Below are 13,480 nucleotides of genomic sequence, written 5' to 3' on the forward strand. Positions count from 1 at the left end.
AAAAAATCTAATGATAGGATTTTTCAGAAAATTGAAAAAACCGTAAAATGTCAAGAGTAAAGTGCCCTTATTTTAAACAATGTATCGTTCTAAATGCTTAATCCCTATGTAAAAAAGTTATTTAAGCAGGAATATGTTATTGAAAAAAATTAGAAAAATTTATTTTAGCCGTAAATCGAAAATAATGGGGACACCGGAGCTGTTCGAAGCGCCGAGACGCGCCGCGTACGGCCGAATATTTTCTAAGTCCCAACGTACCGATCAAGAGTAAAGTACCATTTTCCTACATTAGATTTCGTTCTAAATGCTTAATCCCTATGTAAAAACGTTAGTTAAGCAAGAATATCGTATTTTTAAAAAAATCTAATGATAGGATTTTCCAGAAAATTGAAAAAACCGAAAAATGTCAAGAGTAAAGTGCCATTTTCTGACATTAGATTTCGTTCTAAATGCTTAATCCCTATGTAGAAACGTTAGTTAAGCAAGAATATCGTATTTTTAAAAAAATCTAATGATAGGATTTTTCAGAAAATTGAAAAAACCGTAAAATGTCAAGAGTAAAGTGCCCTTATTTTAAACAATGTATCGTTCTAAATGCTTAATCCCTATGTAAAAAAGTTATTTTAGCAGGAATATGTTATTGAAAAAAATTAGAAAAATTTATTTTAGCCGTAAATCGAAAATAATGGGGACACCGGAGCTGTTCGAAGCGCCGAGCGCGCCGCGTACGCCCGAATATTTTCAAAGTCCCAACGTACCGATCAAGAGTAAAGTACCATTTTCCTACATTAGATTTCGTTCTAAATGCTTAATCCCTATGTAAAAACGTTAGTTAAGCAAGAATATCGTATTTTTAAAAAAATCTAATGATAGGATTTTCCAGAAAATTGAAAAAACCGAAAAATGTCAAGAGTAAAGTGCCATTTTCTGACATTAGATTTCGTTCTAAATGCTTAATCCCTATGTAGAAACGTTAGTTAAGCAAGAATATCGTATTTTTAAAAAAATCTAATGATAGGATTTTTCAGAAAATTGAAAAAACCGTAAAATGTCAAGAGTAAAGTGCCCTTATTTTAAACAATGTATCGTTCTAAATGCTTAATCCCTATGTAAAAAAGTTATTTAAGCAGGAATATGTTATTGAAAAAAATTAGAAAAATTTATTTTAGCCGTAAATCGAAAATAATGGATCGAGCGAATCGGTCGATTGCGCCGAGACGCGCTATGATGCAACAGACGAGCGATTGGAACGCCCGAATATTTTCAAAGTCCCAACGTACCGATCAAGAGTAAAGTACCATTTTCCTACATTAGATTTCGTTCTAAATGCTTAATCCCTATGTAAAAACGTTAGTTAAGCAAGAATATCGTATTTTTAAAAAAATCTAATGATAGGATTTTCCAGAAAATTGAAAAAACCGAAAAATGTCAAGAGTAAAGTGCCATTTTCTGACATTAGATTTCGTTCTAAATGCTTAATCCCTATGTAGAAACGTTAGTTAAGCAAGAATATCGTATTTTTAAAAAAATCTAATGATAGGATTTTTCAGAAAATTGAAAAAACCGTAAAATGTCAAGAGTAAAGTGCCCTTATTTTAAACAATGTATCGTTCTAAATGCTTAATCCCTATGTAAAAAAGTTATTTAAGCAGGAATATGTTATTGAAAAAAATTAGAAAAATTTATTTTAGCCGTAAATCGAAAATAATGGATCGAGCGAATCGGTCGATTGCGCCGAGACGCGCTATGATGCAACAGACGAGCGATTGGAACGCCCGAATATTTTCAAAGTCCCAACGTACCGATCAAGAGTAAAGTACCATTTTCCTACATTAGATTTCGTTCTAAATGCTTAATCCCTATGTAAAAACGTTAGTTAAGCAAGAATATCGTATTTTTAAAAAAATCTAATGATAGGATTTTCCAGAAAATTGAAAAAACCGAAAAATGTCAAGAGTAAAGTGCCATTTTCTGACATTAGATTTCGTTCTAAATGCTTAATCCCTATGTAGAAACGTTAGTTAAGCAAGAATATCGTATTTTTAAAAAAATCTAATGATAGGATTTTTCAGAAAATTGAAAAAACCGTAAAATGTCAAGAGTAAAGTGCCCTTATTTTAAACAATGTATCGTTCTAAATGCTTAATCCCTATGTAAAAAAGTTATTTTAGCAGGAATATGTTATTGAAAAAAATTAGAAAAATTTATTTTAGCCGTAAATCGAAAATAATGGGGACACCGGAGCTGTTCGAAGCGCCGAGCGCGCCGCGTACGCCCGAATATTTTCAAAGTCCCAACGTACCGATCAAGAGTAAAGTACCATTTTCCTACATTAGATTTCGTTCTAAATGCTTAATCCCTATGTAAAAACGTTAGTTAAGCAAGAATATCGTATTTTTAAAAAAATCTAATGATAGGATTTTCCAGAAAATTGAAAAAACCGAAAAATGTCAAGAGTAAAGTGCCATTTTCTGACATTAGATTTCGTTCTAAATGCTTAATCCCTATGTAGAAACGTTAGTTAAGCAAGAATATCGTATTTTTAAAAAAATCTAATGATAGGATTTTTCAGAAAATTGAAAAAACCGTAAAATGTCAAGAGTAAAGTGCCCTTATTTTAAACAATGTATCGTTCTAAATGCTTAATCCCTATGTAAAAAAGTTATTTAAGCAGGAATATGTTATTGAAAAAAATTAGAAAAATTTATTTTAGCCGTAAATCGAAAATAATGGATCGAGCGAATCGGTCGATTGCGCCGAGACGCGCTATGATGCAACAGACGAGCGATTGGAACGCCCGAATATTTTCAAAGTCCCAACGTACCGATCAAGAGTAAAGTACCATTTTCCTACATTAGATTTCGTTCTAAATGCTTAATCCCTATGTAAAAACGTTAGTTAAGCAAGAATATCGTATTTTTAAAAAAATCTAATGATAGGATTTTCCAGAAAATTGAAAAAACCGAAAAATGTCAAGAGTAAAGTGCCATTTTCTGACATTAGATTTCGTTCTAAATGCTTAATCCCTATGTAGAAACGTTAGTTAAGCAAGAATATCGTATTTTTAAAAAAATCTAATGATAGGATTTTTCAGAAAATTGAAAAAACCGTAAAATGTCAAGAGTAAAGTGCCCTTATTTTAAACAATGTATCGTTCTAAATGCTTAATCCCTATGTAAAAAAGTTATTTAAGCAGGAATATGTTATTGAAAAAAATTAGAAAAATTTATTTTAGCCGTAAATCGAAAATAATGGATCGAGCGAATCGGTCGATTGCGCCGAGACGCGCTATGATGCAACAGACGAGCGATTGGAACGCCCGAATATTTTCAAAGTCCCAACGTACCGATCAAGAGTAAAGTACCATTTTCCTACATTAGATTTCGTTCTAAATGCTTAATCCCTATGTAAAAACGTTAGTTAAGCAAGAATATCGTATTTTTAAAAAAATCTAATGATAGGATTTTCCAGAAAATTGAAAAAACCGAAAAATGTCAAGAGTAAAGTGCCATTTTCTGACATTAGATTTCGTTCTAAATGCTTAATCCCTATGTAGAAACGTTAGTTAAGCAAGAATATCGTATTTTTAAAAAAATCTAATGATAGGATTTTTCAGAAAATTGAAAAAACCGTAAAATGTCAAGAGTAAAGTGCCCTTATTTTAAACAATGTATCGTTCTAAATGCTTAATCCCTATGTAAAAAAGTTATTTAAGCAGGAATATGTTATTGAAAAAAATTAGAAAAATTTATTTTAGCCGTAAATCGAAAATAATGGATCGAGCGAATCGGTCGATTGCGCCGAGACGCGCTATGATGCAACAGACGAGCGATTGGAACGCCCGAATATTTTCAAAGTCCCAACGTACCGATCAAGAGTAAAGTACCATTTTCCTACATTAGATTTCGTTCTAAATGCTTAATCCCTATGTAAAAACGTTAGTTAAGCAAGAATATCGTATTTTTAAAAAAATCTAATGATAGGATTTTTCAGAAAATTGAAAAAACCGTAAAATGTCAAGAGTAAAGTGCCCTTATTTTAAACAATGTATCGTTCTAAATGCTTAATCCCTATGTAAAAAAGTTATTTTAGCAGGAATATGTTATTGAAAAAAATTAGAAAAATTTATTTTAGCCGTAAATCGAAAATAATGGGGACACCGGAGCTGTTCGAAGCGCCGAGCGCTCCGCGTACGCCCGAATATTTTCAAAGTCCCAACGTACCGATCAAGAGTAAAGTACCATTTTCCTACATTAGATTTCGTTCTAAATGCTTAATCCCTATGTAAAAACGTTAGTTAAGCAAGAATATCGTATTTTTAAAAAAATCTAATGATAGGATTTTCCAGAAAATTGAAAAAACCGAAAAATGTCAAGAGTAAAGTGCCATTTTCTGACATTAGATTTCGTTCTAAATGCTTAATCCCTATGTAGAAACGTTAGTTAAGCAAGAATATCGTATTTTTAAAAAAATCTAATGATAGGATTTTTCAGAAAATTGAAAAAACCGTAAAATGTCAAGAGTAAAGTGCCCTTATTTTAAACAATGTATCGTTCTAAATGCTTAATCCCTATGTAAAAAAGTTATTTAAGCAGGAATATGTTATTGAAAAAAATTAGAAAAATTTATTTTAGCCGTAAATCGAAAATAATGGATCGAGCGAATCGGTCGATTGCGCCGAGACGCGCTATGATGCAACAGACGAGCGATTGGAACGCCCGAATATTTTCAAAGTCCCAACGTACCGATCAAGAGTAAAGTACCATTTTCCTACATTAGATTTCGTTCTAAATGCTTAATCCCTATGTAAAAACGTTAGTTAAGCAAGAATATCGTATTTTTAAAAAAATCTAATGATAGGATTTTCCAGAAAATTGAAAAAACCGAAAAATGTCAAGAGTAAAGTGCCATTTTCTGACATTAGATTTCGTTCTAAATGCTTAATCCCTATGTAGAAACGTTAGTTAAGCAAGAATATCGTATTTTTAAAAAAATCTAATGATAGGATTTTTCAGAAAATTGAAAAAACCGTAAAATGTCAAGAGTAAAGTGCCCTTATTTTAAACAATGTATCGTTCTAAATGCTTAATCCCTATGTAAAAAAGTTATTTAAGCAGGAATATGTTATTGAAAAAAATTAGAAAAATTTATTTTAGCCGTAAATCGAAAATAATGGATCGAGCGAATCGGTCGATTGCGCCGAGACGCGCTATGATGCAACAGACGAGCGATTGGAACGCCCGAATATTTTCAAAGTCCCAACGTACCGATCAAGAGTAAAGTACCATTTTCCTACATTAGATTTCGTTCTAAATGCTTAATCCCTATGTAAAAACGTTAGTTAAGCAAGAATATCGTATTTTTAAAAAAATCTAATGATAGGATTTTCCAGAAAATTGAAAAAACCGAAAAATGTCAAGAGTAAAGTGCCATTTTCTGACATTAGATTTCGTTCTAAATGCTTAATCCCTATGTAGAAACGTTAGTTAAGCAAGAATATCGTATTTTTAAAAAAATCTAATGATAGGATTTTTCAGAAAATTGAAAAAACCGTAAAATGTCAAGAGTAAAGTGCCCTTATTTTAAACAATGTATCGTTCTAAATGCTTAATCCCTATGTAAAAAAGTTATTTTAGCAGGAATATGTTATTGAAAAAAATTAGAAAAATTTATTTTAGCCGTAAATCGAAAATAATGGATCGAGCGAATCGGTCGATTGCGCCGAGACGCGCTATGATGCAACAGACGAGCGATTGGAACGCCCGAATATTTTCAAAGTCCCAACGTACCGATCAAGAGTAAAGTACCATTTTCCTACATTAGATTTCGTTCTAAATGCTTAATCCCTATGTAAAAACGTTAGTTAAGCAAGAATATCGTATTTTTAAAAAAATCTAATGATAGGATTTCCCAGAAAATTGAAAAAACCGAAAAATGTCAAGAGTAAAGTGCCATTTTCTGACATTAGATTTCGTTCTAAATGCTTAATCCCTATGTAGAAACGTTAGTTAAGCAAGAATATCGTATTTTTAAAAAAATCTAATGATAGGATTTTTCAGAAAATTGAAAAAACCGTAAAATGTCAAGAGTAAAGTGCCCTTATTTTAAACAATGTATCGTTCTAAATGCTTAATCCCTATGTAAAAAAGTTATTTAAGCAGGAATATGTTATTGAAAAAAATTAGAAAAATTTATTTTAGCCGTAAATCGAAAATAATGGATCGAGCGAATCGGTCGATTGCGCCGAGACGCGCTATGATGCAACAGACGAGCGATTGGAACCCCCGAATATTTTCAAAGTCCCAACGTACCGATCAAGAGTAAAGTACCATTTTCCTACATTAGATTTCGTTCTAAATGCTTAATCCCTATGTAGAAACGTTAGTTAAGCAAGAATATCGTATTTTTAAAAAAATCTAATGATAGGATTTTTCAGAAAATTGAAAAAACCGTAAAATGTCAAGAGTAAAGTGCCCTTATTTTACACAATGTATCGTTCTAAATGCTTAATCCCTATGTAAAAAAGTTATTTTAGCAGGAATATGTTATTGAAAAAAATTAGAAAAATTTATTTTAGCCGTAAATCGAAAATAATGGGGACACCGGAGCTGTTCGAAGCGCCGAGCGCGCCGCGTACGCCCGAATATTTTCAAAGTCCCAACGTACCGATCAAGAGTAAAGTACCATTTTCCTACATTAGATTTCGTTCTAAATGCTTAATCCCTATGTAAAAACGTTAGTTAAGCAAGAATATCGTATTTTTAAAAAAATCTAATGATAGGATTTTCCAGAAAATTGAAAAAACCGAAAAATGTCAAGAGTAAAGTGCCATTTTCTGACATTAGATTTCGTTCTAAATGCTTAATCCCTATGTAGAAACGTTAGTTAAGCAAGAATATCGTATTTTTAAAAAAATCTAATGATAGGATTTTCCAGAAAATTGAAAAAACCGAAAAATGTCAAGAGTAAAGTGCCATTTTCTGACATTAGATTTCGTTCTAAATGCTTAATCCCTATGTAGAAACGTTAGTTAAGCAAGAATATCGTATTTTTAAAAAAATCTAATGATAGGATTTTTCAGAAAATTGAAAAAACCGTAAAATGTCAAGAGTAAAGTGCCCTTATTTTAAACAATGTATCGTTCTAAATGCTTAATCCCTATGTAAAAAAGTTATTTTAGCAGGAATATGTTATTGAAAAAAATTAGAAAAATTTATTTTAGCCGTAAATCGAAAATAATGGGGACACCGGAGCTGTTCGAAGCGCCGAGCGCGCCGCGTACGCCCGAATATTTTCAAAGTCCCAACGTACCGATCAAGAGTAAAGTACCATTTTCCTACATTAGATTTCGTTCTAAATGCTTAATCCCTATGTAAAAACGTTAGTTAAGCAAGAATATCGTATTTTTAAAAAAATCTAATGATAGGATTTTCCAGAAAATTGAAAAAACCGAAAAATGTCAAGAGTAAAGTGCCATTTTCTGACATTAGATTTCGTTCTAAATGCTTAATCCCTATGTAGAAACGTTAGTTAAGCAAGAATATCGTATTTTTAAAAAAATCTAATGATAGGATTTTTCAGAAAATTGAAAAAACCGTAAAATGTCAAGAGTAAAGTGCCCTTATTTTAAACAATGTATCGTTCTAAATGCTTAATCCCTATGTAAAAAAGTTATTTAAGCAGGAATATGTTATTGAAAAAAATTAGAAAAATTTATTTTAGCCGTAAATCGAAAATAATGGATCGAGCGAATCGGTCGATTGCGCCGAGACGCGCTATGATGCAACAGACGAGCGATTGGAACGCCCGAATATTTTCAAAGTCCCAACGTACCGATCAAGAGTAAAGTACCATTTTCCTACATTAGATTTCGTTCTAAATGCTTAATCCCTATGTAAAAACGTTAGTTAAGCAAGAATATCGTATTTTTAAAAAAATCTAATGATAGGATTTTCCAGAAAATTGAAAAAACCGAAAAATGTCAAGAGTAAAGTGCCATTTTCTGACATTAGATTTCGTTCTAAATGCTTAATCCCTATGTAGAAACGTTAGTTAAGCAAGAATATCGTATTTTTAAAAAAATCTAATGATAGGATTTTTCAGAAAATTGAAAAAACCGTAAAATGTCAAGAGTAAAGTGCCCTTATTTTAAACAATGTATCGTTCTAAATGCTTAATCCCTATGTAAAAAAGTTATTTAAGCAGGAATATGTTATTGAAAAAAATTAGAAAAATTTATTTTAGCCGTAAATCGAAAATAATGGATCGAGCGAATCGGTCGATTGCGCCGAGACGCGCTATGATGCAACAGACGAGCGATTGGAACGCCCGAATATTTTCAAAGTCCCAACGTACCGATCAAGAGTAAAGTACCATTTTCCTACATTAGATTTCGTTCTAAATGCTTAATCCCTATGTAAAAACGTTAGTTAAGCAAGAATATCGTATTTTTAAAAAAATCTAATGATAGGATTTTTCAGAAAATTGAAAAAACCGTAAAATGTCAAGAGTAAAGTGCCCTTATTTTAAACAATGTATCGTTCTAAATGCTTAATCCCTATGTAAAAAAGTTATTTTAGCAGGAATATGTTATTGAAAAAAATTAGAAAAATTTATTTTAGCCGTAAATCGAAAATAATGGGGACACCGGAGCTGTTCGAAGCGCCGAGCGCGCCGCGTACGCCCGAATATTTTCAAAGTCCCAACGTACCGATCAAGAGTAAAGTACCATTTTCCTACATTAGATTTCGTTCTAAATGCTTAATCCCTATGTAAAAACGTTAGTTAAGCAAGAATATCGTATTTTTAAAAAAATCTAATGATAGGATTTTCCAGAAAATTGAAAAAACCGAAAAATGTCAAGAGTAAAGTGCCATTTTCTGACATTAGATTTCGTTCTAAATGCTTAATCCCTATGTAGAAACGTTAGTTAAGCAAGAATATCGTATTTTTAAAAAAATCTAATGATAGGATTTTTCAGAAAATTGAAAAAACCGTAAAATGTCAAGAGTAAAGTGCCCTTATTTTAAACAATGTATCGTTCTAAATGCTTAATCCCTATGTAAAAAAGTTATTTAAGCAGGAATATGTTATTGAAAAAAATTAGAAAAATTTATTTTAGCCGTAAATCGAAAATAATGGATCGAGCGAATCGGTCGATTGCGCCGAGACGCGCTATGATGCAACAGACGAGCGATTGGAACGCCCGAATATTTTCAAAGTCCCAACGTACCGATCAAGAGTAAAGTACCATTTTCCTACATTAGATTTCGTTCTAAATGCTTAATCCCTATGTAAAAACGTTAGTTAAGCAAGAATATCGTATTTTTAAAAAAATCTAATGATAGGATTTTCCAGAAAATTGAAAAAACCGAAAAATGTCAAGAGTAAAGTGCCATTTTCTGACATTAGATTTCGTTCTAAATGCTTAATCCCTATGTAGAAACGTTAGTTAAGCAAGAATATCGTATTTTTAAAAAAATCTAATGATAGGATTTTTCAGAAAATTGAAAAAACCGTAAAATGTCAAGAGTAAAGTGCCCTTATTTTAAACAATGTATCGTTCTAAATGCTTAATCCCTATGTAAAAAAGTTATTTAAGCAGGAATATGTTATTGAAAAAAATTAGAAAAATTTATTTTAGCCGTAAATCGAAAATAATGGATCGAGCGAATCGGTCGATTGCGCCGAGACGCGCTATGATGCAACAGACGAGCGATTGGAACGCCCGAATATTTTCAAAGTCCCAACGTACCGATCAAGAGTAAAGTACCATTTTCCTACATTAGATTTCGTTCTAAATGCTTAATCCCTATGTAAAAACGTTAGTTAAGCAAGAATATCGTATTTTTAAAAAAATCTAATGATAGGATTTTCCAGAAAATTGAAAAAACCGAAAAATGTCAAGAGTAAAGTGCCATTTTCTGACATTAGATTTCGTTCTAAATGCTTAATCCCTATGTAGAAACGTTAGTTAAGCAAGAATATCGTATTTTTAAAAAAATCTAATGATAGGATTTTTCAGAAAATTGAAAAAACCGTAAAATGTCAAGAGTAAAGTGCCCTTATTTTAAACAATGTATCGTTCTAAATGCTTAATCCCTATGTAAAAAAGTTATTTAAGCAGGAATATGTTATTGAAAAAAATTAGAAAAATTTATTTTAGCCGTAAATCGAAAATAATGGATCGAGCGAATCGGTCGATTGCGCCGAGACGCGCTATGATGCAACAGACGAGCGATTGGAACGCCCGAATATTTTCAAAGTCCCAACGTACCGATCAAGAGTAAAGTACCATTTTCCTACATTAGATTTCGTTCTAAATGCTTAATCCCTATGTAAAAACGTTAGTTAAGCAAGAATATCGTATTTTTAAAAAAATCTAATGATAGGATTTTCCAGAAAATTGAAAAAACCGAAAAATGTCAAGAGTAAAGTGCCATTTTCTGACATTAGATTTCGTTCTAAATGCTTAATCCCTATGTAGAAACGTTAGTTAAGCAAGAATATCGTATTTTTAAAAAAATCTAATGATAGGATTTTTCAGAAAATTGAAAAAACCGTAAAATGTCAAGAGTAAAGTGCCCTTATTTTAAACAATGTATCGTTCTAAATGCTTAATCCCTATGTAAAAAAGTTATTTTAGCAGGAATATGTTATTGAAAAAAATTAGAAAAATTTATTTTAGCCGTAAATCGAAAAGAAGTCTGTTCGTTTCTCTGTCTCTCTCGCGCGATCGAACTATCGATGTTTCCCGACAAACTATTGGAAGTTTAATTAAACTTTATACATGAAATTACTCGTTTTGATCCCCGCTACACAGCCGTATACTTTTTATAATTTTGTGGAATCGGGAACCTTGAAATATTTATCATAACGCGGATCGACTGTCTCTGTCTCTTTCTAGATCGGAAGAATCGATGTTTCCCGGCAAACTATTGGGAGTTTAATTAAACTTTATACATGAAATTACTCGTTCTGATCCCCGCTACACAGCCGTAAACTTTTTATAAATTTGTGGAATCGGGAACCTCGAAATATTTATCATAACGCGGATCGACTGTCTCTGTCTCTTTCTAGATCGGAAGAATCGATGTTTCCCGGAAAACTATTGGGAGTTTAATTAAACTTTATACATGAAATTACTCGTTCTGATCCCCGCTACACAGCCGTATACTTTTTATAATTTTGTGGAATCGGGAACCTTGAAATATTTATCATAACGCGGATCGACTGTCTCTGTCTCTTTCTAGATCGGAAGAATCGATGTTTCCCGGCAAACTATTGGGAGTTTAATTAAACTTTATACATGAAATTACTCGTTCTGATCCCCGCTACACAGCCGTATACTTTTTATAATTTTGTGGAATCGGGAACCTCGAAATATTTATCATAACGCGGATCGACTGTCTCTGTCTCTTTCTAGATCGGAAGAATCGATGTTTCCCGGAAAACTATTGGGAGTTTAATTAAACTTTATACATGAAATTACTCGTTCTGATCCCCGCTACACAGCCGTAAACTTTTTATAAATTTGTGGAATCGGGAACCTCGAAATATTTATCATAACGCGGATCGACTGTCTCTGTCTCTTTCTAGATCGGAAGAATCGATGTTTCCCGGCAAACTATTGGGAGATTAATTAAACTTTATACATGAAATTACTCGTTTTGATCCCCGCTACACAGCCGTATACTTTTTATAATTTTGTGGAATCGGGAACCTTGAAATATTTATCATAACGCGGATCGACTGTCTCTGTCTCTTTCTAGATCGGAAGAATCGATGTTTCCCGGCAAACTATTGGGAGTTTAATTAAACTTTATACATGAAATTACTCGTTTTGATCCCCGCTACACAGCCGTATACTTTTTATAATTTTGTGGAATCGGGAACCTCGAAATATTTATCATAACGCGGATCGACTGTCTCTGTCTCTTTCTAGATCGGAAGAATCGATGTTTCCCGGCAAACTATTGGGAGTTTAATTAAACTTTATACATGAAATTACTCGTTCTGATCCCCGCTACACAGCCGTATACTTTTTATAATTTTGTGGAATCGGGAACCTCGAAATATTTATCATAACGCGGATCGACTGTCTCTGTCTCTTTCTAGATCGGAAGAATCGATGTTTCCCGGCAAACTATTGGGAGTTTAATTAAACTTTATACATGAAATTACTCGTTCTGATCCCCGCTACACAGCCGTATACTTTTTATAATTTTGTGGAATCGGGAACCTCGAAATATTTATCATAACGCGGATCGACTGTCTCTGTCTCTTTCTAGATCGGAAGAATCGATGTTTCCCGGCAAACTATTGGGAGTTTAATTAAACTTTATACATGAAATTACTCGTTCTGATCCCCGCTACACAGCCGTATACTTTTTATAATTTTGTGGAATCGGGAACCTCGAAATATTTATCATAACGCGGATCGACTGTCTCTGTCTCTTTCTAGATCGGAAGAATCGATGTTTCCCGGCAAACTATTGGGAGTTTAATTAAACTTTATACATGAAATTACTCGTTTTGATCCCCGCTACACAGCCGTATACTTTTTATAATTTTGTGGAATCGGGAACCTTGAAATATTTAACATAACGCGGATCGACTGTCTCTGTCTCTTTCTAGATCGGAATAATCGATGTTTCCCGGCAAACTAATGGGATATTAATTAAACTTTATACACGAAATTACTCGTTTTGATCCCTGCTACACAGCCGTATACTTTTTATAATTTTGTGGAATCGGGAACCTTGCAATATTTAACATAACGCGGATCGACTGTCTCTGTCTCTTTCTAGATCGGAATAATCGATGTTTCCCGGCAAAGTAATGGGAGTTTAATTAAACTTTATGCATCAAATCATTCAGTTTGACTCCTGCAACACAACCAAACACTCTCTGTAATTTTCTGAACTGAAAAACCACTGAAATTGCGCTCGAAATGCGGAGCGACGGGTCGGCGCGTCTGCACTGTGCGACAGCTAGTCAAAACGTCCGAACAGCGTATTGTTTTCGATCTCTTGGTATAATATTCGTATTCCTTGCTGTGTATAGCTTCCGATCGATTATTGCAATGGTCAAAGTTCCAGCGGCGTAATGCTTTCCATAAGATTACATTAATATAACCAGCGGCATATTGCTTTCTATCTTGTAATGAAAATTTTATAACCAAGTACCAACGGCGTATTGCTTTCGTTCGGATAATGGAGATTTTACAACCAAGTACCAGCGGTTTCTGTCTTATAATTAAATTATTATAATAAAATAAAGTACCAGCGGCGTGTTACTTTCGTTCGGATAATGGAGATTTTACAACCAAGTATCAGCGGTTTCTGTCTTATAATTAAATTATTATAATAAAATAAAGTACCAGCGGCGTATTGCTTTCGTTCGGATAATGGAGATTTTATGTCCAGCGGCGTAGTGCTTTCTATCTTATAATGTAATTCTTATTACAAAGTACCAGCGG

This window comes from Megalopta genalis, unplaced genomic scaffold (assembly GCF_051020955.1).
Source record: "Megalopta genalis isolate 19385.01 unplaced genomic scaffold, iyMegGena1_principal scaffold0762, whole genome shotgun sequence".
Classification (NCBI taxonomy): domain Eukaryota; kingdom Metazoa; phylum Arthropoda; class Insecta; order Hymenoptera; family Halictidae; genus Megalopta; species Megalopta genalis.